Here is a 25,232-nt window from a genome sequence, read left to right as displayed (position 1 = left end):
CTACTGCCACTGGCGCTGCTAGGACTACAGAGCTGCCGGCCAATCAGATTGGCTAGCAGCTCTCTGAGGTGGGACTTCTGCCTAAGTGAAAGGTGGAAGTCCCGTCTTCAGACAATTAACACTTCTCTGAGCAGTAAATGGACGTGGGCCTGCTGTGATCAGCGGGATGCATTCCCCATTGACTCTTCAGGTGATGGGGCAGAAAACCCTGCCATCCAAAAAATCCTACCCAAGGTCTTGAATACAATAATCAAGGATAACACTCCAATGCCCACTGAGGGAGTGCTGCACGGTTGCAAGTGCTGTCATTTGGATGAGATGTTAAACTGGGGCCTTAGGTGGACATAAAATATCTCGGCAATATCTTGAAGAAGAGGAGAATTATGCTCAATATTAATCCATCAATCAACAACATAAAAAACAGGTTACCTGGTCGTTATCACATTGCTGTTTGTGGGAGATTGCTATGCGCATATTGGCTGCCATGTTTCCTATATTATGACAGGTAAACACTAAAAAAAAACTTCAATGGCTGTAAAGCACTTTGGGGTGTCTGATAGTTGTGAAAGGTGCCATATAAATTCAAGTATTGTTTTCTTTTTACAAGGTCTTCAAAATGGAGTAAAATTTGAATTTTGAATGTTGATTTTTGCAAAGCAATGTGGAGCATCAACCAAATTTGTTTTAATTACTGGTTCGCCTATTTAGGTTTGATTTGATTTATTGACTGGGCACTGGCTTGCAGGCAAATTGTGGGAGGTAGATTGAATGTCATAATCTGAGATTCTGTGTCTCTTTTTCCCACAAATAGGACCCAGGCATAAATGTCTTAATATGCCTCAATTGGCTAGTTCCTTCAAAAGTCCCATGCAGTCAATTCAATTGCAGTCAAAAAATAAAAATAGAAAATTCTGGATATATGCAACAGCTTAGGCAGCATCTGTGGAGAAAGGAAAAGGAAAGGAAAACATTGCATGCCTATGACCCTTTGTCAGAATTGTTAGATGTTGTAGATGAACAATTTATAAGGAGGTACAGAGCAAGGGAAAGAGTATTGGGAAAAATGACCATGTACATAAGGAAAGAAAAAGAATGATCAGTAAAGTGATAGGGTGACACAGTATATGATTAAATTACAGTGCTGATAATAGTATAAGGGGAAAGAAGGTGTGATGAGAGAATTTAGAGAAATAAAAGATGTGCATGCAATCCAGAAGATGTATGAATGGTTAAAGCAGCACAGCAAAGGGAGGGAAGTTTTTGAAAATCTTGCAAGTAGATGCTTCAGGAATGTGACATGAGAAAAAAAGTTAGATAACAGCGGTGCCAAACCCCCTGCTCGCTATTGCTGATGGGGAAATTCCGACCCTAAGCATCAACTGACAACCACACCCCTTTGCTCTCACCACCTCCGGAAGGACGGGTGCACCCAACCCACAGAACCGGCATCTACTGTCCGAGAAAAAATAAGTACTTTAAATGTGGTGGGGGCTGATGTTTTGACAGATTCCGCAGCATTGGCTCATTCGTTATTTGATTTCTGCAAGACTTTGAAGAGAGGGTTTTAAGAATCAACAAAAGTAGCCCAGGAGTCAGAAAGACTGTAAAAGGAGTGAAGGTAGTAAACATTTAATATAAAACTTACCTTTATATATCATGAAATTCAACTTTAAAATATTATTGAAGGGAAATGAAACCCTCAAGACATTGTTCCAAATCTGTGTTGTCACTAGAGTGAAATATTGTAACGTCTTCTTAAAAACATTCTATACTCAAATGTGTGCTTTCTGTCAGCTCCCAGCCAATCAGTGAAAATATTAACCATGCAAATACCCTAAGGAAGTAGTTTTCAGAGACACCACTGACCACACTGTAAATTCATTCACAATTACATTCATATGTAAGAATGAATGAAGATGCATTTATATGGTGCTTTTAGATTACCCAAAGCACATTACAGCCAATTACTTGCAAAGTATTATCATTCTCGAAACATAGACAGGCACAGCAGTCAACTTGTACATAGCAAAGTGGCACAATGAACAAATGACTAGTTAATCTATTGTTGGTGATCTTGATTGAGGGGGGGAAATGGTGGCCAGAACACCAGGTGAACACTAAGATAAAAGCAAAAAACTGCGGATGCCGGAAATTCAAAACAAAAACAAAAACAAAATTTATTTTGAACACTCTAGGCCTGAATTTTATGCTCCGCCCTCACCATGGCGGCGGGGGGGGGGGGGGAGCGTGAAATTGCATGGATCGGATTCCCTCCGGGATCCCGCCCATCCTGACCTGGTCGCGATTTTACGCTGGGGTGGGCAGGGCATCGGAAGGGAAACTCACCCATACCCCAGTTAAGTGGCTTAAGTGGCACTTAAGGGCCTTTTCCCGACTAGCCTCAAATTTTAGGCTGGCGGGCAGATGACAGGCAAACCCAAAAATCAACAGAGTTCGATACCGAGGGGAGTGGAGGTGGCGCCTCCATCAGAAGCCCCCTTAAAGCCCAATGACCTCCTGACCTCCCACCGGACTATCCTCCTGGGACCTCAATCGCATCCTCCCCCCCACACCCCGCAGGCCTTCCGTACCCTCCCCGCCCTGGGACCCCTGTCACTTAGCTCACATCCGGTTCCCGGCACTAAGTTCCAGGCAGCTCCATGCAGTACCTCTTCCGGCCACTGCAGTGCTGTTCTTGGAGGGACTGGAGAGCTGGCCAGCCTTATGTCAATCAATGCTCGCTAAAGCATGGAATGCCTTCGGGCCTGCTGGAGTCAGCGGGGATGTGTGGAAGGATCCAGGTGGAGGAGGGAGTCCGGGGTGGAGGAAGGGGTAAGGGTGGAGGAAGGGGTTAAGGTGGGGTGGATGCCCAGCTGAGCATGCAAGGCTGGGGTCCATGGAGTCAATGTCTGCCTCCTGGGGAACAAAATGAGGGTGGGTGTGGTAGGAGGGAATGGTGAGTATGAGGGAAGAGTGAGCTGGTAGGGTTGGAGGATGAGGGTGCAAGGGTAGTGGTAGAAGGGAGGGTGAGGGTGGTTGGTTGGGACTTGGAGGTAGACACCAACCCTGGGGTGGGAAGGAGGAGGTCGGGGAGGTCAATGTGGATGGGGGTGGGATTCCTCGGAAGATAGGGAATATGCATGTTCACCTGGGCATCCTGAAAAGAGTTCTGATTGATTGGTGATGGTGGAGAGGAGAAAGGACATGAGTGACTGGGGGAGGGGAAAGATCGGGGAGCTGAAAACATACTTGACAGTGTCCATGCCTCTGAACCCGAAAATTAGCGGAGCTTCATATTGAGTGGGCACAGGTGCTGCATGGGGGTGTGATCAGTGGATGGGCGGAGATGCAGGTCAGCTCAGGTGGACAACTGAAAGAGAATCCCATTGAAAATGCTCAGAACATTGAGATGAGTGTGATGGAGGAAGGCTCCACGAGCATGGGAGAGTGCTTGCACAAGTCGCCGAAAGGCCCTGCCACACACATTTCTCCCTCCAGAGTCACTTGTGTTCTGGCTGCAAGCAGCTGAACTGCGTGTGGGGGAGGGGAAGGGGGGGTTAGGGGGGTGATGCAAGGGGAGGATTCACGAAGACTGTAAATGAAGCTCAAAGACACCTCTGAGAATCTTGAGTGGATGACCCAGGGGTATCCAGCTGTGGCTTCTCCACCCTTTGGGTGCCCAAGGGCCCCGGCCTGACTCTTTGAGGGGAAGAGCACCTGGAGGGACGTTAAGGTGCCCTATTTCCCTCTCACATTGCCACCTGTGGCTACCACGATAAAGTGCAGGTCTCACATATCTCCATGTTCTGCTGGACTAGGGTCCCCGTGGCATCCACCATTCTTTCAATGGAGACACATGTGGACACCATTTCATCAGAGAGCAGGTGGATGCACTCTTCGACTTGTGTGCCACTCTGTTGAGGGCTTCCCACAGCTCTGCGTGATGTTTCCCGTCTTCTGCTGATTCTCCACAATAAGTTGGAAGGCCGAATCCAGAGGTTCGTCATTTAATTGGACCTCACAGGTGCCTCTTCCCCAGCAGTCCTCAGAGTGCCGGGGAGCTCGGCTGAACCTGCCTCCTCCTGCTGCGCTCGTGTCCATGTGATGACTACCAGATTGTGAACCCAAGCCTGTTCTAGATCTAATTCCCACCGAGGTGTGTGCCTCTGCACTGGTGGAGGGTGTGGGTAAGCGCTGTGACATGTCCTCAAGGCTGCTTATTTCCAGCTCTTCAATGGAGGAGGTGTCATCTTGGCTGGAGGTGAGGATGTGGATGGGGCTGAGGGACTGGCTGGCTGAGGGTGTCGGTCACTCGGCAGAGCTCCCTGTGAACCAAAGTAGAGATAATGAGTGCATGGCAGCAGAGTCAAAAGCAGAAGAGAGAGAGCACTCACAGTTGCATTGATCTTGCAAGATCCTCACATGGGTGTTCACTGCCGACCTCAGCGTCACCGCAGGCACAGTCCACGTCTTCATCAGTCAGCACGATGGCACACTCCTCAATGTGAGTGAGGAGCCTAATGTGGGCCATTCCACCCCCAGTCTGGGACCTCCCCCTGCTGTTGTCAGCTAGCTTGTCCTGCATGAAAACAGATGGAGAGAGTGTGAGCAGGATGCATGGCACAGCCTGGAATGATTGTGTGGTGAACAGAGCCATGGACGGGATGAGAACATGAGCTCCAGAGTTTATGAGGCTGATGGAGATGTGAGGGTGTGTGTGTGAGAGTTAGTGGTTTTGTCCCTTGAGGTATGAGATCCCTGTGGTTGTGTGATGGGTTTGTGAGTGTGTGAGTTGAGAGTGTGATGAGAAGAGTGACTTACTCTGGCGGAAAAAATAAGACCATATATCCTCTTTCTGCACTGGGTGGTTGTCCTCTTTTGCAGAGCATTGGCGCTGGACACCACTGCCACCGCCTCCCATGTTGAGTTGGTGACCTTGCTTGCTGGCCCATGCCCAGAGTGGCGGGGGTAGAGGACTTCGCAATGGGCCTCCACTGCGTCCAGTACGCGCTTGAGGGAGGCGTCACTAAATCTGGGGGCAGCATGTTTCCTCCCATTGGCAGCCATCAGTTCCCAGCAGCTTCCGATCCCTTGAAGAGTGCTGGCTCTGTGCAGGTGTGACCTTTAAATATGGCGCCGGGTTTACTAAAGGCCTGAGGTGAATTAGAGGCCTGGCGTGTTTCCCAGGAATGCATAATTAACGAGGCAGGACTAGGATGATATGGTGCAGAAAGTCACCATTGCGGCCAAAGGGTAAAATGTTCTTTTTCCCACCCTCTTAGCGCACAATGTAAATCTGGGACAATTCCACCCGGTGCTCCTCCTGATCTGCCTGGGTTTCCCACAGCAGCATTGGGTTAAAATTGACGGATGTTTTTCCATGAATGCTGCTTGACCTGCCCAGCGGTTACAGCATGTTTTTCACTTCAGATTTCAAGCATTCACAGTATTTAACTGAGAAAGATTTAATGATGTTAATTGTTATTATTTCGCACTGGAAAACCCAGCAATTGATTTTCGGGTGGCTGGGAATCCCAAAATATTCAGAGCTCTGGGAACACAGCAATACAAAAATAGGGGAAACCCAGTCACCGTGATGGAAAGAGCTGGAGTCAAATGTGAGACTAAACACGCACACAGCGGGATTACGGAGGTGAAGTTGGGGTCAGCCTGACCACTGGGCAGTGGGCTCGGTTGAGACTGTTGAAGAAATTCTGTTGCAAACAATGTTGGGAACGGCAGCAACAGCCACCATTACTCTTTCTACTGACGGTTTGCACTCAAGACCTGAGCATTTGGAAAGAAAACATTTTTTTGTGTTCCCCCCACCCATTGAAACCGGCGACATGGAGAAACTTCCTGCAGTTATCAGCGAGACTCGCCAGTGTGTGTATGGGGGCAGCGCCCTGCTCAGTTTCATCAGGGGGCTCGTTGCAAACACTCAAGTTGGGGCGAAGGTTGGTTCCGTGTTTCCCCACAATCCAGCTTCACACGGCAGGGGTGGGAAACGCAAATATCCAGCTTTATGTCCTGATTTCAGATCGGCGAAACCGGATTGTAAAGCTTGCCCCGGGCCAGCTGTCACTCGAGGTGCCGGAGTGAAAGCAGCCGGCGTTCACTTTAAATGCGTCGTGAAATCCCAATGCAACGGATCGGCTTTTTTGTCGTTTCGATCATTTCGGGCTGGCTTGCCCAGAATGTAGGTGACCGAGTGGTGCCTCTGCATTATTATTATTATCCTGCGATTCTCCCCAATGACGGCCAATCTGCAGATTAGGTTCCCCACCCCACCCCCCAATATAAAAGCAAAATACGGTGGATGCTGGAAATCTGAAACAAACACACCAAGTTAACGTTTCGACTCGGTATGACCCTTCTTCAGCTCAAGACTCGAAACGTTAACTTTTTTTCTCTCTCTCTCTCTGCACCGATGCTGTCAGACCTGCTGAGTTCTTCCAGCATTTTCTGTTTTTGTTTCAGATTTTTTTTTTTCCAGTGCTGGGGTGTGCACACCAGCAAGATGAGACATGTCTTCATGAGCCATGACATCATTGTTTATGCCAGTTGTACACGTTTGCAGATTGTTTAATAAAGGCAGGGGTGGAAGATTGGTATGTGTTTTTTTTTTGGAACAGGAGTAAGGCCATTCAGCTAATCGAATCTGATCCACATTCAGTTACTTTGATCCATATCTCAACTGCCTTTGATGTCCTCCCTAACATTCTGTTAATGTCAACCTTGAAAATGACAATTGACTCAGCATTCACAGCCACATTTCCACTATTCTTTGTGTGAACTGGAAATATGCTTCTTGATTTCACTTTGAAATGGCCAACGCTCCAATTTTAAGATTGTCACCACCTCCCCCCCCCACCCCTCATCCCCCACCAGCACCAGGTTCTGGATTTTCCACCAGATGAAAGGGCTTCGCTTTTCAGTATCTGCTCTATCCAATTTTAAAAATATCATTCTAAGCCCCTCAATTAAATCAAACCTCAGCCTTCTGAACTCAAGGGAATGCAAACCAAGTTTTGCTACAACAAAACACCGTGGATGCTGGAAATCTGAACTAAAAGCAGAAAATGGTGGAAATACTCAGCAGGTCAGGCAGTATCTGTTAGAAAGAAACAGAAGTTAAAGTTTCAGATCGATGACCTTTCACCAGAAGTGGGAAAAGTTAAAAATGTAATAGATTTTAAGCAAGTCAAAGATTTATTTGGTGGGGAGGGTGGGGGGGGGAGTAGGGAGGGCAAAAGAACAAAAGGGAAGGTCTGTAATAGGATGGAAGACAGGAGAGTTAACTGACAAAAGAATTGATGGTACAGGGCCAAAGGGACAAGTAATGGGACTAGTAAAAAATCAAAAGATATGTCTATAGGAGGCAAGGATGGCAGAATGATGAACAGCTGCTGCGTCTGAAAGCAAAACCGAAAAATGAGCGTAAAAACCAAACCGGCAAAGAAAAGGGAAATAAAATGGGGGCCTATTTGGCCCAGAAGGCTGCCTATTTGAAAGATGAGGTGCTATTCTTTGAGTTTACATTGAACTTCATTGGAATATTGCAGGAGGCAGGGAACAAAGAAGTCAAAGTGTGAGCAAGATGGAAAATTAAAATGACTGGCGACTGTAAGCTCAGGGTCATACTTGCTGACTGAACGGAGAGGGTCACCCAATCTTTGTTTGGTCTCTCCAATGTAGTGGAGACTCTGCATTGTGAGCACCATAGAAATATAGAAAATAGAAGTAGGACTATCTCATTCGGTCCTTCGAGCCTGCTCCAACTTTCAATATGATCATGGCTGATCCTCTATTTCAACACCATACTTCCACACTCTCCCCATACCCCTTGACACCTTAAGAGTCTAGAAATATTTCTATTTCCTTCTTAAATATATTCAGTGACCTGGCCTGCACAGCCTTCTGTGGTAGAGAATTCCACAGGTTCACCTCCCTCTGAGTGAAGAAGTTTCTCCTCATCTCAGTCCTAAATGGCCTACCCCGTATCCTGAGTCTGTGACCCCTTGTTCTAGACACCCCCCAACCAGAGGAAACATCATTCCTGCATCCAGTCTGTCCAGCACTGTCAGAATTTTATACGTTTCAATAAGAACCCCTCTCATTCTTCTAAATTCCAGTGAACACAGGCTGAGTCAGCCCAATCTCTTCTCATACGACAATCCTGCCGTCCCATCAATCAGTCTGGTGAACCTTCACTACACCCCCTCTATGGCAAGTATATCTTTCCTTAGGTAAGGAGACCAAAACTGCACACAGTACTCTAGAGGCAGAATTTTGCCCTTGACGTGCGAGATCGGTGGGGGCGGATGGGAAGCCGACTGCCGCCTGTGATCCATAGCGCATTGCGATTTCACGCTGGTGGGCAAATTAAGGCCCGCCCAACGTGATATGCGAGCGGCAGTGCTAAGCACTGCCTATGCAGGCGAGCCGGCCTAGCGCTGAATAACCTCCCTGAGGCACAGAGCTGCCTCAGGGAGATGAAGAAAATATTGAATACATTATTAAACATCAGAAAAATTTAATAAAACATGTCCCCTCATGTGACTCTGTCACATGAGCAGGGACATCTTTTTAATTAAAAATTAAAGTCTTTATTTCATTTGTATTTGCTTTTGGAAATCTCATCCCGCCTGTGAATGAGGTTTCCAAAAAAAATGCAAAGGCCGCTAGGCCTTTTTGCCTGCCTGTCAACCGTTGGGTTGAACGGGCAGTGAAAAATTCAAGACAATTGATAACTTAATGGCATTAATAGGCCTTTTAATTGTCAGCGGGCATGCTGCCAGCTCTGGCGCATACCTGCCGACCTAACTATCGTGTGACTACACATTGACATCAGCATGCTCGGCCAACATCGACACACTTAATTTCACGCTCGGTCGGATCGGGCGCGCGCCCACCCGCCGAGCTAAAAATTCTGGCCCAGTTGTGGTCTCACCAAAGCCCCGAATAGCTGCAGTAAAACATAATTGCTCCTGTACTCAAGTCCTCTTGCATTACGTTTGGTTCCCTCATCCAAAGCATTGATATATATTGTAAATAGCTGGGGCCCAAGCACTGATACAGTTTACTAATGAAGTGTTTGTAAGTGACTGTTTCATCTGGAAGGGGTGTTTGGGTTGGGACCTTGGATGAAAGGAGGTAAAAAGGAGGGTGTTTCATCTCCTGTGCTTGCATGGAAAAGTGCCCTGGGAAGAGGAAGGGGTGTTGGGTTTGAATAAGGTCTGGGCCAGGGTGTCACGGAGGAAAGAGCCTTCAGAATGCTAAGACAAGAGGGGAAAATGTGTTTAGTGGAGTATTTAAAATTCAAGAGTGTTAGTGTGAGACTGAGTAACATGTAGGCCAGATCAGATAAGGATGGCAGTTCCACTTTTATTGATAGCAACTTTTTGTTCCAATTTTTTGTAAACTGAATTTAAATTCTCAAACTGCCATGCTGGGATTTGAACTCACCTTCTCTGGAACATTACTCCAGTTACATAATCTACTGTTCCAAAAATCTAGTTCATATTTCATACATTTTAGAATATAAGTTCTAGTTTTAGGAATTAAAGGGATAAATGTAAGATAAATGGAAAACTAACCTGTGTTTACCTTACAAGGTCACAGTTGGAAGTGAGTAAATTTAAGCAGCGAATGACCCATCTCTGGACCTCTTAGTGGAACCAGGGAGTCTGGAGAGAGGGTAATTATATCCATTAGAGATGCAAATTATTCATATGTGTCTCAGATCAAAGAGTTGCTTGAGAGTAAAACATAATTGGTTTGCATTTCAGTTTTGGAACATCACAGAGCATGCCACATTGCCATAGAGATGGGATGTGGGGGTTAGAAGGATCTTTTGTTTAAGTTATCTCTTTGTGTTTGCTGATAGAAACAAGCAGTTCAGTTTGGAAACCATTAGAAGGCAGTTAGCCTTGTAGGAGCTAGCTTGGAACAGGCAGGGGGAAAGTATCTACCAGGAGCCGGTAATCAGCCATGGGATCAGCAGCTGTATAGAAGCTGTGGGAGCATAGAAGAATATTAGCAACCAGGGATGTTCCTAATGTTTAAATCCCTAAACAAGAGGGCAGTTGCAATTTTACTTTGATGTAGACTGCATATCTCACTGGGCTGAGGGGGAGATGATTGTTAGCCCTGCATTTTAAGCAGAGAAAATACTAACTTTATCATTTACTGCATGAAATGGGGGTGAGTTTGGAATTCGTGAAGGGAAAAGGAGATGGAAGATTTGCCTAGCTCGAAGCTAGAGGAAGAAATCTACAGTGGTCCTCATAGAGCCTTGTGGTGTAATTCTATCAGTTAATTTAAATGTTAATGGTCCCTACAGGATTGTAACACTGCTGTATATTAATGACCACAGAAAAACCTGATACTGGGCTGACTCCTATCATGATCAGTTCCATCATAACCTGGAAGCAACATAACACAACAATATCTTTCACTGGACCAATAAAAAGTCACACTACTGGACTAGTAATTTGTAAAACCAGGAACATGTCCTACACCATGGCGTCAAGGCAGCTGAAAGCCCTGCTCTCATTAATGGAGAAGAGGGAAGGAGAGATGCACAAGAAACCAGAATCAACAGAACAGATACTTGACAGGGTACAGGACTGAAGGAAGTTGCAATTAAAGGGAGGGGTGAGGCCATGAATAATTTAAATACAAAGATGAGAATTTGAAGTTGGAGGCTTTGGGGGCCTGATAGCCAATGCAGGTCAGCAAGGACATGTGTTCACTATGGAATACACTAAGCTATGGAACAGGATACATGCAGCAGAATTCTGGATGAGATCAAGTTTGGATAATGGAAAGTAGGGAAGCATTGGAACTAATTTTTCTAGTAAGCCATATGGCAACCTGAAAGTCCCCAAGCAGCCCATGCACAAGTCAGCTCCTCTAGATTGCTTCATGTGCAGAGCCATACAAAAAAACATAAAGGAGCCATGCGCTTAAATAAAACACCCATGCACTCCATGAAAAAAAAATAGAGGGTAACGTTGATTGGAGCAGTCAAATCTGGAAGTGACAAGGGAATGGTAAGGATTTCAGTGGCAGCTGAGCTGAAGAAAGGTTGGAGGCTGGCAATGTTACTGCAGTGAAAGTATGTATCTTTGTGGTGGAGAGGATACGGGGTCAGAATGAGGTTGCAGCCATAATAAAAACGGAAAATGCTGGAAAAACTCCGCATGTCTGACAGCATCTGTGGAGAGAGAAACAGAGTTAACGTTTTGAGTCTATATCACCTTTCTTCAGAGGTTGCAGCCAATTTGGTTCAGCGGTAGTCAATGGCTGGGCAGGGGGGAAAGTATGAAGTTTGTGGGAGGGACCAAAGACGAATGTTTTGATTTTCGCAATGTTTAACTAGAGAAAGTTGTGACTAATCCAAGATGCATGTAGAACATGCAGCCAATATACAGGGGTAGTGGAGAAGTCAAAAATGATGGTGGAGAGGTAGAGTTTGGTGTTGCCAGCTTACATGCAGAAGCTCATGTCATGTATACAGAATATGTTGCAAAGCATTAAACATACAGAAAGAGAAGGAGCCTAAGATAGATCATTGGGGATTTGAGGGATAACAGTACAGGGTCATAAGTCTTGTCCTATCTCCAGCACATTGGCTGAATCAATGGCATTAATACTAACTTTTTTATAAACCTGGAAAAGGGGACATTAACACTGATGTCTACATCAAATAGAGTTGGCACATATGCAAGAAGTAAATCGTCTGAGTTGCTTTTTCCTAACTTTGCTGAGCTTTTTACCAGTCACTGTGACTATATCTAATTACTGACAGTCTGAAGGTATCATTTTCACATTGAAAAGTTTAAAATTGATTGAAATTGCTTGAGAGAGATGCCTAACTAGTAACGGTATGATTCATTTAAAAATCACTTTGAGAAAGAGCTTTTATATTTAATGACACCCATTTTTTAAAAATTTGTAATTCTCAAAGGCAAGAATTTGATTGGTGTGCTGCAAACAATCCATGGTCCCACTTTATTGTTTGGCACAGTCATGTGCTCCTTACTGGGAGAAAGATTCAAATACTGGGGCTTTAGTTCAAAAATCTTCATTGTCGATCAAAATCCACACCTGCCAACTTCAGGAGCCAAGTAAGTTTCTCAGAAGTTCTGAATCATTGAATGGTGGAATAGGATTGCACAAACTGAGGATATTTTATCTATTAAGTCTGTGCCAACTCTTTCAAAGAACAATCCAGTTTTTACCACTCCCCTGTTCTTTCTCCATATCCATGGAATTTTTTCTCCTTCAAGTATTTATCCAATTCACCTTTTAAGGCTATTTGTATTGACCATCAGATCAGGCATGTTTTCCTCACGTCGCTTCTGGCTCTATTGCCAATCGCCCTAAATGTGTGCGCTCCAGTCATCAAACCTTCGACTGTTAGAAACCGTTTCTCTGTTTTTACTCTATCTCAACCTTTCACGCTTTTAAACAGCTCTATCAATTCTCTTCTTAGCCTTCTCTGTTATAAGGAGAATAAATGCAGCTTCTTCAGTTTATCCCTGTAACTGTAATCCTTTAACTCTGGAACCATTCTGGTAAATCTCTTTTGTACCCTCTGCAAAGCCTACACGTCATTCCTGAAGTGTGGTGCTCTGAATTGGACACAAAGCACCAGCTGGGTCTGGCTCATGAGCATGGGGAGGCCTAGAGTTTCTGCCTAGATATCAGAACAATCTAGGCAGAAGTGACTGATATAGCACAAAAGATTTTGGAATTTAAAATGTAAATGAGTTGTGCCAATAACTATTTTCACTCTTGATTCCATTAACTTTTACACTACTTTAAAGCTCAATTTGTTAATTGACATACAGAAATTCAGGCTACTCACCTGAAGGAGGAACAACACAAGGAAAGTGTATGGAATATTAATAAAAATAGAGCAGAAAGTTATTAAATTTTATGTAATAATCTTCAGGTCAAACTATCCTAACATTTTATTTTCCCACCTTTTCCTTGATATATCAAGGGAAGGAAACAAGTACAGAATCTCGGGAAACACAGGAACAAATACAATGATAAGTCTAGAATAGCAGTATTTCCGCATTGCAAACAATTGTTATTTAACAGATGCAACATTCCTCCAAGCACAAGCTCCCAGTATTGATTAATTTTTATTCATTTTATCGAGTCAGGAAAAAGAAAGTTTCCAAGTAAATGTCAACTCATTGACAGCTTCATTTCCTACTTTACAGAAATCATTGCAGTGACCAATCATGTGAAACTATAGCTAAAGCAAATTTGCATTAGACTGCATTCACAGGACTATCCATTACAAAACAAAATATATCTTTTTTGTCGTTGTACAAGAGCTTGGTTCTGCCTCATTTATTTATTAGAGGAAGTATAGAGGAATTTTCCATATTTTCTTTCTCTGAATTGGCCCTGGGTTTTTGATATTATCTGGACTCTCCCAGGAGACTACATGGCATATTGAGGGTCAGGGGTCTTGTGATGTAATGCATAAGGCATCACAAATTTATGTGACATGCTGATGGACCAACAAGTCTTTTCCTTTCAGCATATTGATGTGTTTTTATGATTGGTCTTGAAATAGTAATTAATTGGCTGTAAAGCACTTTGAGACATCCTGAGAATGTGATAAGATTCTGTACAAATACTCATTATTTTGGCAACATTCTCCTTGATAGGAGAATTTTTGTGTGTTCTTGAGCTAGAATTTTATGTCCCGCGGGCGGGCGGGCGCGCCCGACCTGATGGCGAGTAAAATAGTGCACGGTGACATCAGGGGAGCGTCCTGACGTCATCATGCGATATTTTGGTCAGCAGGTGTGCACGAGAGTCGGCAGCGTACCCGCTGACAATTAAGAGGCCTATTAAGGAAGGATGTGATTGCACTGGAGGGGGTGCAGAGAAGATTCACCAGGATGTTACCTGGGATGAAACACTTAAGTTATGAAGAGAGGTTAGGTAGGCTTGGGTTGTTTTCACTGGAGCAGAGAAGACTGAGGGTGACCGGATCGAGGTGTACAAGATTATGAGGGGCATGGACAGGGTGGATAGGGAGCAGTTGTTGCTCTTAGTTGAAGGGTCAATCACGAGGGGACATAAGTTCAAGGTGAGGGGCAGGAGGTTATGGGGGGATGCGAGGAAAAACTTTTTTACCCAGAAGGTGGTGACGGTCTGGAATGCACTGCCTGGGAGGGTGGTGGAGGTGGGTTGCCTCACATCCTTTAAAAAGTACCTGAATGAGCACTTGGCACATCATAACATTCAAGGCTATGGGCCAAGAGCTGGTAAATGAGATTAGGTAGGTAGGTCAGGTGTTTCTCATGTGTCGGTGCAGACTCGATGGGCCAAAGGGCCTCTTCTGCACTGTGTGATTCTGTGATTCTGTGAAGGCCATTAATCAATTAATTTAATCCTATTTTTCGCTGCCCATCCAACCTCACGGTTGGCGGGCGGGTGAATAGGCCAGGCGGCCTTTGCATTTTTGAGGAAACCTTATCCATGGGCGGGATGAGGTTTCCAACAGTAATTTTTTAAAAAATAAAAATTTTCAAACAGCATTTTTATTATGTCACTGTTCATGTGATTGAGTCATGTGGGGACATGTTTCCCTTGTTTTTAAGATCTTTATTTTTCATTTCAAAATTCTCCAACTCCCTGAGGCAGCTCTGTGCCTTCAGGGTGTTTTTAGTGTGAGCTCCCCCGTGCATTCGCAGACTTCAGCGCTTGCACCCCTCCTTCTCCCATCCTGGCAGCACTGGGACTCTCAGTGCATGGTCAGACCTCGATTGCGGGAGGCAGTCCGTTTCGCAGCTTTTCCCGGGCCCGCCCGACGAAGGGAAATCCTGCCCCTTGTGATTGTTCTACAGGAGCAGAAGTAGGTCATTTAGCCCCACAAACCTGTTCAGCCACTCGGTGAGATCATGGTTGATCTTCGACCTAACTCCTCATAACTACCTTTGTTCCAAATCCCTTAGTACTATTGGTTAGCAAAAATCTATCAATCTCATTCCCATTAATATCTTGAAAACTTTGATCAATCAAACCCTTAACAATCTAAATTCCAATGAATACAATGTTAGTTTATGCAATATATCCTCATAATTTAACCCTCAGTGTCTAGGTGTCATTCTGGAAAATCCATATTGCACTTCCTCCAAGGACCTTGTATAGCTTAGGTATCATTTCTACCCCTTGTATTCTAGTCCTCTAGATATAAAGGCAAGCATTCTATTAGGCTCTTTGATTATTTTCTCTACTTATTCATGACACTTTATTGATCTATGTACCTTTACCCCCTCCCCAATTCTCTTTGGACCCCCACTGTTTCTAGCTTTTTCCCAGTTTGAAAGTACCCTGTTCTGTCCTTTTTAGGTCCTAAGTGGATGACCTCACGTTTGCCACAGTTTTTCTCATTCTCTTAATCTATCAATGTGTCTTTGTAATGTTGTACTTTCATCTACACTACTTGAAATGTTGCCTATCTTGGTGCCATTTGGATATTTGGATATGTATGTTGATGGAGTCATGCTATTACCAGGAATCATAAACATCTGGCAGTGCATCCTATCGTAATACATACTTTAATAGTCAAAGGCAGGCTTGCAGCACAGTCTACCCATTCATACCATTAATGTTTCTTTTGCACTGTTGACCTGTGCAGAACCCCCACCCCCAAACCCTCCCAAGCATCTACAAGAACTTAAAACTTAAAATCATAATTCTTAAGATGGCTAGAATGACTAGAAATTATTACTCGATGCTTAGTCATTCATATCATATTCTTCAATTGACTTCTTTAATGGAGACAATAACCCAAAATGATCAATCTCTCCTTTACAAAAGTGCAGAGAGGGGTTTGAAACAAGTGTATTAAGGTCACAAGAAATTTCTAGGCCAATGTATGTCTTTGCTGCTTCTGCCTGACAGTTGTGACCACCTAGTGGCCATTCATGTTTCAACAACAGTGGCAATGAAAGTGTCATCATGTGGCTAAAAATACATCGAGAAGAATACAATGATTAAGCATACTGAAGCTGTGTTTTACACAATACAGCAAGACAAATTGTGTTACCTTATGAGGCCAATTACACACTTCTTCCTTACTGTGTCATGACTATCCATCCAATTTTCCTGGGAGAGAGGTCTGAACCATTTTGATGGCCTGGACTCATTTGCCTGCACAAGCACTGAATTAGCACTCACAGGCAACTCACTAGTCAGGCAGCAGGGGAAAGAAATCCAGAAACTCCTCTGAGGAACCAAGTTGTAAACTCAGCATTAAAGGAGTGGTGGAAGGGGTGGGTTTCTCGGGGGGGGTTGTTGGTTGGGGGGAATGTGGTGGGGACGACAGACTTTCTGGCAGGGCCATATGAGAAATATTCATGTGCCTACTGGCCCTCCAGAAATCTGGGGAATAAACAATAACTTGGCTGTTCCTGGAGCAGTCTTCAGCAGTTCCTTTAAAATCTATCGGTTAGGTTTCTCTGTACCTAGAACCAGTAGATTTAGTGCAGTCTGCCTATTGGTATCTTAAAATTAGGAGCATAGGACTTAGGAGAAGGAGTAGGCCATTCGGCCTTTCCGCCTGCTCCGCCATCCGATAAGATCATGGCTGATCTGGTCCATTTTCCTGCCTGCCCTCCATAACCCTTGACTCCCTTGTCTATCAGAAATCTAACTCAGCTTTGAATAAGTTCAATGACTCAGCTTCCACTGCTTTCTGGGGAAGAGAATTCCACATACCAACAACTTTCTGAGAGAAAAACTTCTCCTCATCTCTGACTTAAAAGGGAGACCATTTATTCTTAAACTTTGTCTCACAGTTCTAGTTTCCCCCAATGGAGGAAACATCCTCCCGGTGTCCACCCTATCAATTACCCTCATGATCTTATATGTTTCAATAAGATCACCTTTCATTCTTCTAAAGTCCATTGGGTATAGGCCCAACCTGTTCAACCTTTCTTCATAAGATAAGCCCTTCATCCCAGGAATATGTTCTGTGAACCTTCTCTGAACTGCTTCTAACACAATTATATCCTTTTTCAAATAAGGAGAGCAAAAGTGTACGCAGTACTCCAGATGTGGTCTCACCAATACCCTGTACAACTGCAGTAAAACCTCTCTACTTTTATGTTGCATTCCACTTGCAATAAACACCAACATTCCATTTGTCTTCCTAATCACTTGCTGTACCTGCATATTGACTTTTTGTGATTCTTGGCAGGACACCCAGATCCCTCTGTACCACCGAGTTCTGCAATCTCTCCATTTCAATAATATACTGCTTTTCTACTCTTCCTGCCAAAGTGGGCAAGTTCACATTTTCCACAAATTGCATGCATGCCCTAAATTCAGTGGGTTCTGATGAAAAGTCATAAGCTGAAACTTTAACTGTTTCTCTCTCCATGGGTGCTGCCAGATCTCCTGAATATTTCCAGTGTTTTCTGTTTTTACCTTGAATTTCCAGCATTCGCAGTATATCGCTTTTGAATCAATCTTATCTGCATATGATAAGTAGGCTCACACCCGAAAATGTACACATTTGGGCCATTCATGTCAAACACACAATGAAAGATATTGGGGAGCAGATCAGGAGGAAATGGGTGGCAAGTTCAGTCCTGCAATTACCATTCCACATGAAAGTGGAACAAAATTACCCTCAATTATTTGTTATCTTAAAATCCTATAGCAAAATTAAGTTCACAGCGGTTTAAGCCTGTGTGACTATGACAATTTAAGTAGTAATATTGGATTTTATAGTGTTCACTTTGTAAGTAGAATAGTATAAATAGAAGACACAGTCGATATAAATTGAAACTGATATTGTATCATTTTTGCATGTATTGAAACCCACTTTGATGAATGAATCAACTGGTCACTAAAAAGCATATGGCATGATTGGACAACTTTGCATATTCAAATAAGTTATGACATCCTTGAGATATGTTTTTTTTCAATTAATGCAATATTTTATTTCAACGGTGTCCAATCTTTTGCAGCTGAGGAACAGATTTGTGTGCCATGGCAAGCAAAGGGTCATTTGCGTTTAAGTGCTTTGGAGTCAGGCAAAAGGTAAGACTCTCATACAAAAGATTTAGGATCCCATATAGCAAAATACAAAATTTCCACACACAAAATCACAAGAACGCCCATCTCTCAAATGCATAAAAGCCTCAAATCGCCACTGCAAAAATTGGACTACAGCCCAAACCTCACTTCCCTTTTTGCTCGTCATTTCTCGGCATCATCTGGTTCACAGTCATTGTGATCATCACTTACTCCCTGGTGCTCACATTGCTTCTGATATCATTGTTACTGCTGCCATTGCCACCTCCATCCTCTGCGTGCATTACCACTGCCAACTCTGCACCAAGTAAGATGTGTAAGCAGTCGAAAGCTGCAGCCTCAGCTCCTTAAACCTCATAGGCCTGAAGGGTTGATAAATGCTGCTCCCACATTGTTTGAACGCCACCAGTCAGAGAGTCGTGTTTTTGTTTTCTCTGATTTTGGACAATTTTAAGCGCTGAAGCTGAGAAAATGGGAAGTCAACATTACACTCAAGTGCATAAAAGTGCTGAACAAAAGAATCTCAGGAAAAATCTTGCACAAGCTTTCACCATTACTTTGTTGCAATATTTATTTAACGTAAGGAAAATCAAGAACCAGAAAAGCCTCACTGTCTCATTTATTTTTACACTTTATAACAATGGAAATTTTCCATTAATGCACTTCTTTTAAACAATGCCACTCGCATTAAGTTTGCACTTTTTAACAGCTGCTTCAGCTAAGATAAATTTGGATGAGCACTTGAAACACCATAGCATACAGGGCTATGGGCCAAGTGCTGGAAAATGGGATTAGAATAGATAGGTGCTTGATGGCTGGCATGGACATGATGGGCCGAAGGGCCTGTTTCTGTGCTGTATAACTCTATGATAGTTGTATTTTATTTCATACTGAGGAATAAGCATTTTTGCACAATTTAGCACAGGTTGGTAAAGGCTGAAGCTTTTTCAGCTCTATGCTAATAACATACCCTCCACTGGTTTATCTTCAATACTAGCCATATGTGTGGTCTGAGCTGTAAAATGTAAAATTTAATAAACATTAAACACAAAAGTAGCAGACTTTGTGTACAGTGGAATATTTCATCCTTAAAAAAAAGAAAACCGTGCCTTAAAGTTTTAGCCCATGGTATCATTATAAATTATTAAGATTTACATTTTTTAATAGGTTCTGAGTGAGATTGACAATTCGCAGACAGCTCTCTACTGTGGACCTCAGTAGGAACAATGCTGAGGCTGTCAAATTCATTTTATAGTCAGGAAAGGGAGCAATCCTTTATATTATTAGCCCCAGAAGTGAGCAGCAGCTTTGTCAAAGGCACTTTTCTTCAGAAATCAGGTTATGTCTGTTGACACCACGTGAAGAACATGTGTGTTGAGTTTCCTGGCCAATGCATATTTCGCAATCAGGAAAGGTTCATTGGTCATTTATCTTTTTGCCTCAGTCTCTGAGAGAGGACTTTAAATGATGTTCCCTTGCCACTGGTTCTCCAACCAGAGAAAATAGTTTTACCTATTCAGACTATGAAGACCTTTCATAATTTATAGAATCATAGAATGGCTACTGCACGGATGGAAAATATTCAGCCCGTCAAGTTCATGCTGGCTCTCTGCACGAGAATCCAGCTAGTCCCACTCACCCACACTTTTCCTACGTGTAGCCTGGCAATTTCTTTCCCTTCAAGCACTTAAATAATTTTCTTTTGAAAGCCACAATTAAATCTGCCTCCATCACACATACTTGCAGGCAATACATTCCAGATCCTGACCACTCTGCATGAAAAAGTTTTTCCTCATGCTGCCTTTGAGTCTTCTCCCAATTGCTTTAAATCTGTGTACCCTGGTTCTGGATGCTTCTGCTAATGGGGACAGGTGTTTTTTCTGTCTGCTCTGTTTGGTCATCTCAATATTTTGAACATCTATATCAAATCTCCCCTCAACCACCTCTGCTGTATGGGGAACAGCCCAGCTGCTGAATGGGGAACAGCCCAGCTGCTGTATGGGGAACATCCTAGCTTCCCCAATTTGTCCAAGTAACTGAAGTCCCTCATTCCTGGAAATATGCTAGTAAGCATTTTCTGCGCTCTCTAAAGTCTTCACATTCTTCCTAAAGTGCTGTGCCAAATATATGAGACAATTCTGTAGCTGAAGCCAAATCAGCATTTTATAAAGGTTCACCATAACTTCCTTGCTTTTATAGTCTATGCCCCTATTTATAAAACCCAAGATCCCAAATGCTTTTATTTAAACTGCTGTTACAGACAGGAGAGGAGTTAATTTAAACAGCACTAACTTCTCTTCTCACCTTCCATCGGTAAACAGAAAGGTGTTTTTGATTTGTTTCCCTCTTTATAAGTATATGGTATATTTCCCAACTCTTTGGTTTTGGTGTGATCCAATTTTCTATTAGTAACCCCACAGCAAACTTGAGATAGGATGAACTTAAAAAGTTAGTTCATTTGCACACACTCAAAATGCGAGAAGATGGTTCGCAACATTCCCCCTCACCTTCTGATAGCAAAGAGAAGGATAGAGAAAAGAAACATTTACAGTACAGAGACCACAAAGGAAAGAAATAGAAACGTAGGGTCCAGGGCCCAGATTCAAAGTCCAATGAGGTATTTGTTTATGGAGATTGGTGGCTGAAAACCAATGGTGTAGAATTCATTTTTCTGATTGTGTTGACTTCACATGGTGAGATAGGCAGAGATTAATTAATCTTGTAGGCCATGACACAGAACTTCCGACAGAAGCAGTATTGATGGGGCCAGGTGTTCAACCTAAGCAGAGCTCCTTTTCTGTGAGGCTGTTAGTCAGATGGTAAAAAGCAGACTGAGACTATGCAGTCCAGCAAGGCAATATTACTTGTTCCACAAGCCAGAGGCCCATGTCACGTTGCTCCCACCTCTCCACCACCTTTGGCAAAGGATGTGTATCCATCGCCTGGATTCCAACAACTGGTAAATATCTTGGCCCTAGGAATTGTGGGGCCTCTGTCTTAGCAGATGATCCATCTCCTTCTGGCCAGTCTGGGTTATTAAATGCAGATAGCCTTTGTATAGCTCTTTTTCAAGTTGGGTTGTACAGGCCATAGGGGGTCGTTAGTGGATCCTCAGGGATAATGAGTTGTGAGTTTTTCTAAAACAGCCAAGAGGCTTCTTTTGTTCAGGGGACACGAACAGACACAGTTTCAGACATTTTAAAGCTCCTTGTTCAGTTTTTTAAATCTTAGAAATAACAATATGTATCTGTATGTATTTTATAAAAAAATAAGCAGTGTTTTCCCAAACTACCCTGCTACCTTCAACAATTTGTGCATGTATACCTCCAGGTCTCTCTCTATCTGCACCCCCACCTACCCCTGATTTAGCTTATATTGTGTCTCCTCTTTCTTCCTACAAAAATGTATCATTTCACATTTCTCTGCATTAAGTTTCATCTGCCACCTGTCTGCCTATTCTGTGACCTCTTGAAGTCTATCACCATCCACCTCACATGTGCTATCTGCCGCCCTGCTTGAACTTTTCCATGCCTCAACACTGCTCCACATTTCTCGCTGGGTCTTGTGAGCCTGGCTTCTCCAGAGATGCAGAGCACAGCATCCCTCAGAGAGCTCCATCGCAGCACTGTAGCGTTGGGGTGAAGACAAAGACATGCCCCCTTTTTTATTGCCATGTGGTAAGTTTAAATGTCCAATGTGAATGTTAGTGAGTGGGTAAATGGATGAATGTTGGTGAATGGGTGAGTGAATGAATGAGCGAATGGGTAGGTGAGTGAGGTAAGTGGGTAAGTTGGGTAGGATGGCAGACCAGTAAGGTGGTAGGTCGATAGAATGGCAGGTGGGTGGAGCAGTAGATAGGTAAGATGGTAGGTGGTAGGATGGCATCTGGGTAGAGTGACAGGTGGATAAGGTGGTAGGTGGGTGAAGTGGTAGGTGGGTAGGGTGGTAGGTGGGGAGGGTGGCAGGTGGGTAAGGTGGCAGGTGGGTAGGGCAGCAGATAGGTAAGATGGTGGTGGGTAAGGTGGCAGGAGGGTGAGGTGGCAGGTGGGTCAGGAGGTAGGAAGGTCACGTCAGGAGGGATAGTCAGGTCAGGGGCTAGTCAGATTGGGCTGGGGTAGTTAGGTGGTCGGGAGGCAGTCAGGCAGTTGGGAGGGTGTAGTCGGGTCAGGTCGGGGGTAGATGGGTATTCAGAGTGGTAGTCAGATCAGGTTAGTCCCGGAGTCAGTGGGATGGTCGTGTGGTTTGTGGGGTTAGTCTGGTTGGTTTGGACTGGGTTGGTAGGGGGGTAGTCGGGCGGTCAGGGGTGGTAGTCCAGTTGTCAGGGGCTAATTGGGTCAAGTTGGGTCGGGGCTAGTCGGGGGGACAGGGGCATGGTCATGTGGTCAGGATTGGGGGTTAGTCTGATCAGATTGGGTAAGGTCTGGGGTATAGTCAAGAGTCGTGGGTTAGTCCGTGGGTTGTGTTGTAGCCAGGGTGGTAGAGGAGGAAGTTGGGCAGGTCAAGTGTGAGTGAGGGGGTCAGTTCTATAGCTATCCAGGAGTTAGACTAGAATTTTTCTGTCTAATATTTCCTGGATAACTATTCAGGTAAGTTCCATGGAACTGGCCAAGGTCTCTGACTGTAGCTCAGAGACAGAGACATTTGCAGGGGGTCCCAGGGAGCAGGGGAATTGCCAATCAGGAGTTCAAACTGCCCAGGCAATTCCCACAGAGATCAGTGCATTGGGACGTCTGTGGGGTTCCAATGTGCATCTTGGATCATACGTCTGGTCTCCGACGACCTGGAGACCAGAAGGTCTGGGCCAAGATCTTTTATATCTACCTGAAAGAGCAAATAAAACCCCTGTTTAAAACCTTACTCTTTGGGGATACTTTTAACCACAAAAAATGGGCGTTGTGGTCGAGTGTGATGTTAAAATGTTAAAATCTGAAACCCAATCCCAACCCACTCCTGGTTTTAACAGGGGTGAGCAACCTACCCTCTCTCAGAGGCACTCAGGCCATTTAAACATTATATTGATACTACACACCTGACATTTAACCAATCTTCCAGGCTTACCCTTAACCAGCTGAGATTCTCAGGCTTGGAGAAACCTGACAATGAAGGAGCGGTGAGGACTGTTTCGTGGAAAGGCCAATTGCCCCTTTCAGTACTGCTAGTGGGCCAAGAAGAGCAAGCATGCTTCCTCCTAACCATCTGACACCACTCCCCCCCCCGAATCCTCCAACCCCCCAACCCCGATGGTCCCATTAACACACGGCTGCTCCAAACCTCCCATTGGCTACGGCCTTCCCTGGAGACATGCCTGCCCAACATAGAGCCCACCCAGTCAATCAAGTTGAAAATCAATCAATCTGCTTGAAAGCAAAGATGCAAGTTGTGGACTCAAAACTCCACAATGTGCCGGGAGATACAGAAGTCTTCCAGCTCGCTCTCAAAACCCAGCCCTGGTCCCGATTGATGCCGATGTCCCGATTTTTGAAGCCCAACAGCAGCTGCAATTGCCTGAACTGGCCAGTGGGTGTCACCTGATACCTGAATTGAGCACAGTTAGACAATTCAAAAAGGTCAGATCCACATGAGGTTTGAATGATGTGTGGCTTGTCCCTTATCCATTAGAGGGCATCAAGTATTCTGATGAAAAGCCACAGACCTGAAACGTTAACTCTGTTTATCTCTCTCAGTGGCTGTTTCATGACCTCGTCAGTATTTCCAGCATCTTGTGTTTTTATTTCAGATTTACAGCATCCACTGTATTTTGCTTTTGAAAATGTAGAGCTTTTATGGAATGTCACAGGGATCAAGGAGAAGGGAGAGAGATTCCAGGCTTACTGGCATCAGTGTCATTAATTGGAGGAATGTGGAAAATTATCTCAATTTTTCAACCTGAAAAATATGGAAAATCTAGGAAACACCGCACAAGGTTTGAGAACCAGTAATATAACCAATGAACACTCCAAAATATACATGCACTGAGGTCCATTTCGAATCAACCTACCAATTTCAGGTAGAGATAAGAAACTGTGACTAATTATTCATGCCTTTGTGAACGCTAGACTTGACTATTCCAATGCTCTCCAGAATGGCCCCCCCCTTTCATCCTCCGTAAATTTGAGCTTATCCAAAACTCTGCTGCCCGTGTTCTAACTTGTATCAAGTCCCATTCACCCATCACCACTGTGCTCGCTAACCTACACTGGTACCCGGTCCAGTGGGGGGGCCGGTGGGGTGGGGATCAGTGCTGGGCGTGGGGTGTTGTGGTGGAAACAGGGGAAAATGGTAGTGTTGATGGATTTGGATTTTGGAGGCTTGCAGAATTTGGGAAGGAATTTGTGTCTCAATGTTGAAGGGGCTGTGTTTAAGCCTGGTTACCATCTCCCATGGTGCCAGTGTGTGTTAAGCGTGTCTCTGTGAAGTCATCTCAAATGATGATGGTGCCCTTCATTCTCCTTGTTTTATTCCCCCACAGGTGAAACATCAGCAGCATGCACCCACCATCCCCAATGGACAAAATTCACCTCTGAAGGGGAGGAGGAAACCTCAGGATCACATCCAGCTCTGCACCTAGCAACGCATAGATACACGCATCTCAGTGGGCATGCGCAATTTGGCTTAACAGGATCCAAACACTGGTGCAAGCACATCACAGCCACCAGAACAGAGAGTGAGGTAGTGCAGGCCTCTGGCAGTTGGAGGGCTGTTGGAGGTGACATAGATGCTGAGTCCCAAGCTGATGAGTCCCAAGCCCCTGGAGTCGATCATCAAATGGCAGATGCTGTATATAAAGCACGAGGTACATGGAGATGTGGCAGAGATTCCAGAGGGGCTTCTCGCACTGACAGTGGAGGAGGCCATCCAGACCACAAGTGCTGAGATCACCCACTCTTCAGAATGCATGGCTTCTTCCATCGAGAGACCGGTGACTGTCATGGAGGCCCAAACCCAGCAGCTCACTGATGGGATACCGGGTATGTGTTCTGACCTGCATTCCATCGCCTTGTATCTGTGCTCCAGTGCCCAGAGCCAAGGCGAGGGAAGGTTCAAATGATTACTAAACTAACTTGCAACATGATCAAACTGCCCCACCTTCTCCAGCTGACTCTTCTGCTAAAGTCAGCCACAGTCCCACTTGCAGCTTTTTTATCTGC

At 44.4% G+C, this 25,232-nt stretch overlaps 1 long non-coding RNA gene across 2 annotated transcripts; it reads left to right on the top strand.

The window, feature by feature from the left end:
• Positions 1 to 1,353: 1,353 nt before the first annotated feature.
• On the top strand, positions 1,354 to 24,871 carry LOC144685283 (uncharacterized). Of its 2 annotated transcripts, XR_013577694.1 has the most exons (4): positions 1,354 to 1,618; positions 18,018 to 18,090; positions 23,861 to 24,019; positions 24,554 to 24,871. It is a non-coding gene; the product is annotated as an uncharacterized LOC144685283 (long non-coding RNA). The 2 variants fall into 2 exon arrangements; XR_013577695.1 differs by lacking the exons at positions 23,861 to 24,019; positions 24,554 to 24,871 and adding an exon at positions 19,252 to 19,343.
• The last annotated feature ends 361 nt before the right edge of the window (positions 24,872 to 25,232 follow it).

Source organism: Cetorhinus maximus, chromosome 10 (assembly GCF_964194155.1).
Source record: "Cetorhinus maximus chromosome 10, sCetMax3.hap1.1, whole genome shotgun sequence".
In the NCBI taxonomy this organism is placed as follows: Eukaryota; Metazoa; Chordata; class Chondrichthyes; order Lamniformes; family Cetorhinidae; genus Cetorhinus; species Cetorhinus maximus.
Note: the sequence above shows the minus strand (reverse complement) of the source record. Positions and strands in the feature narration are given on the sequence as shown.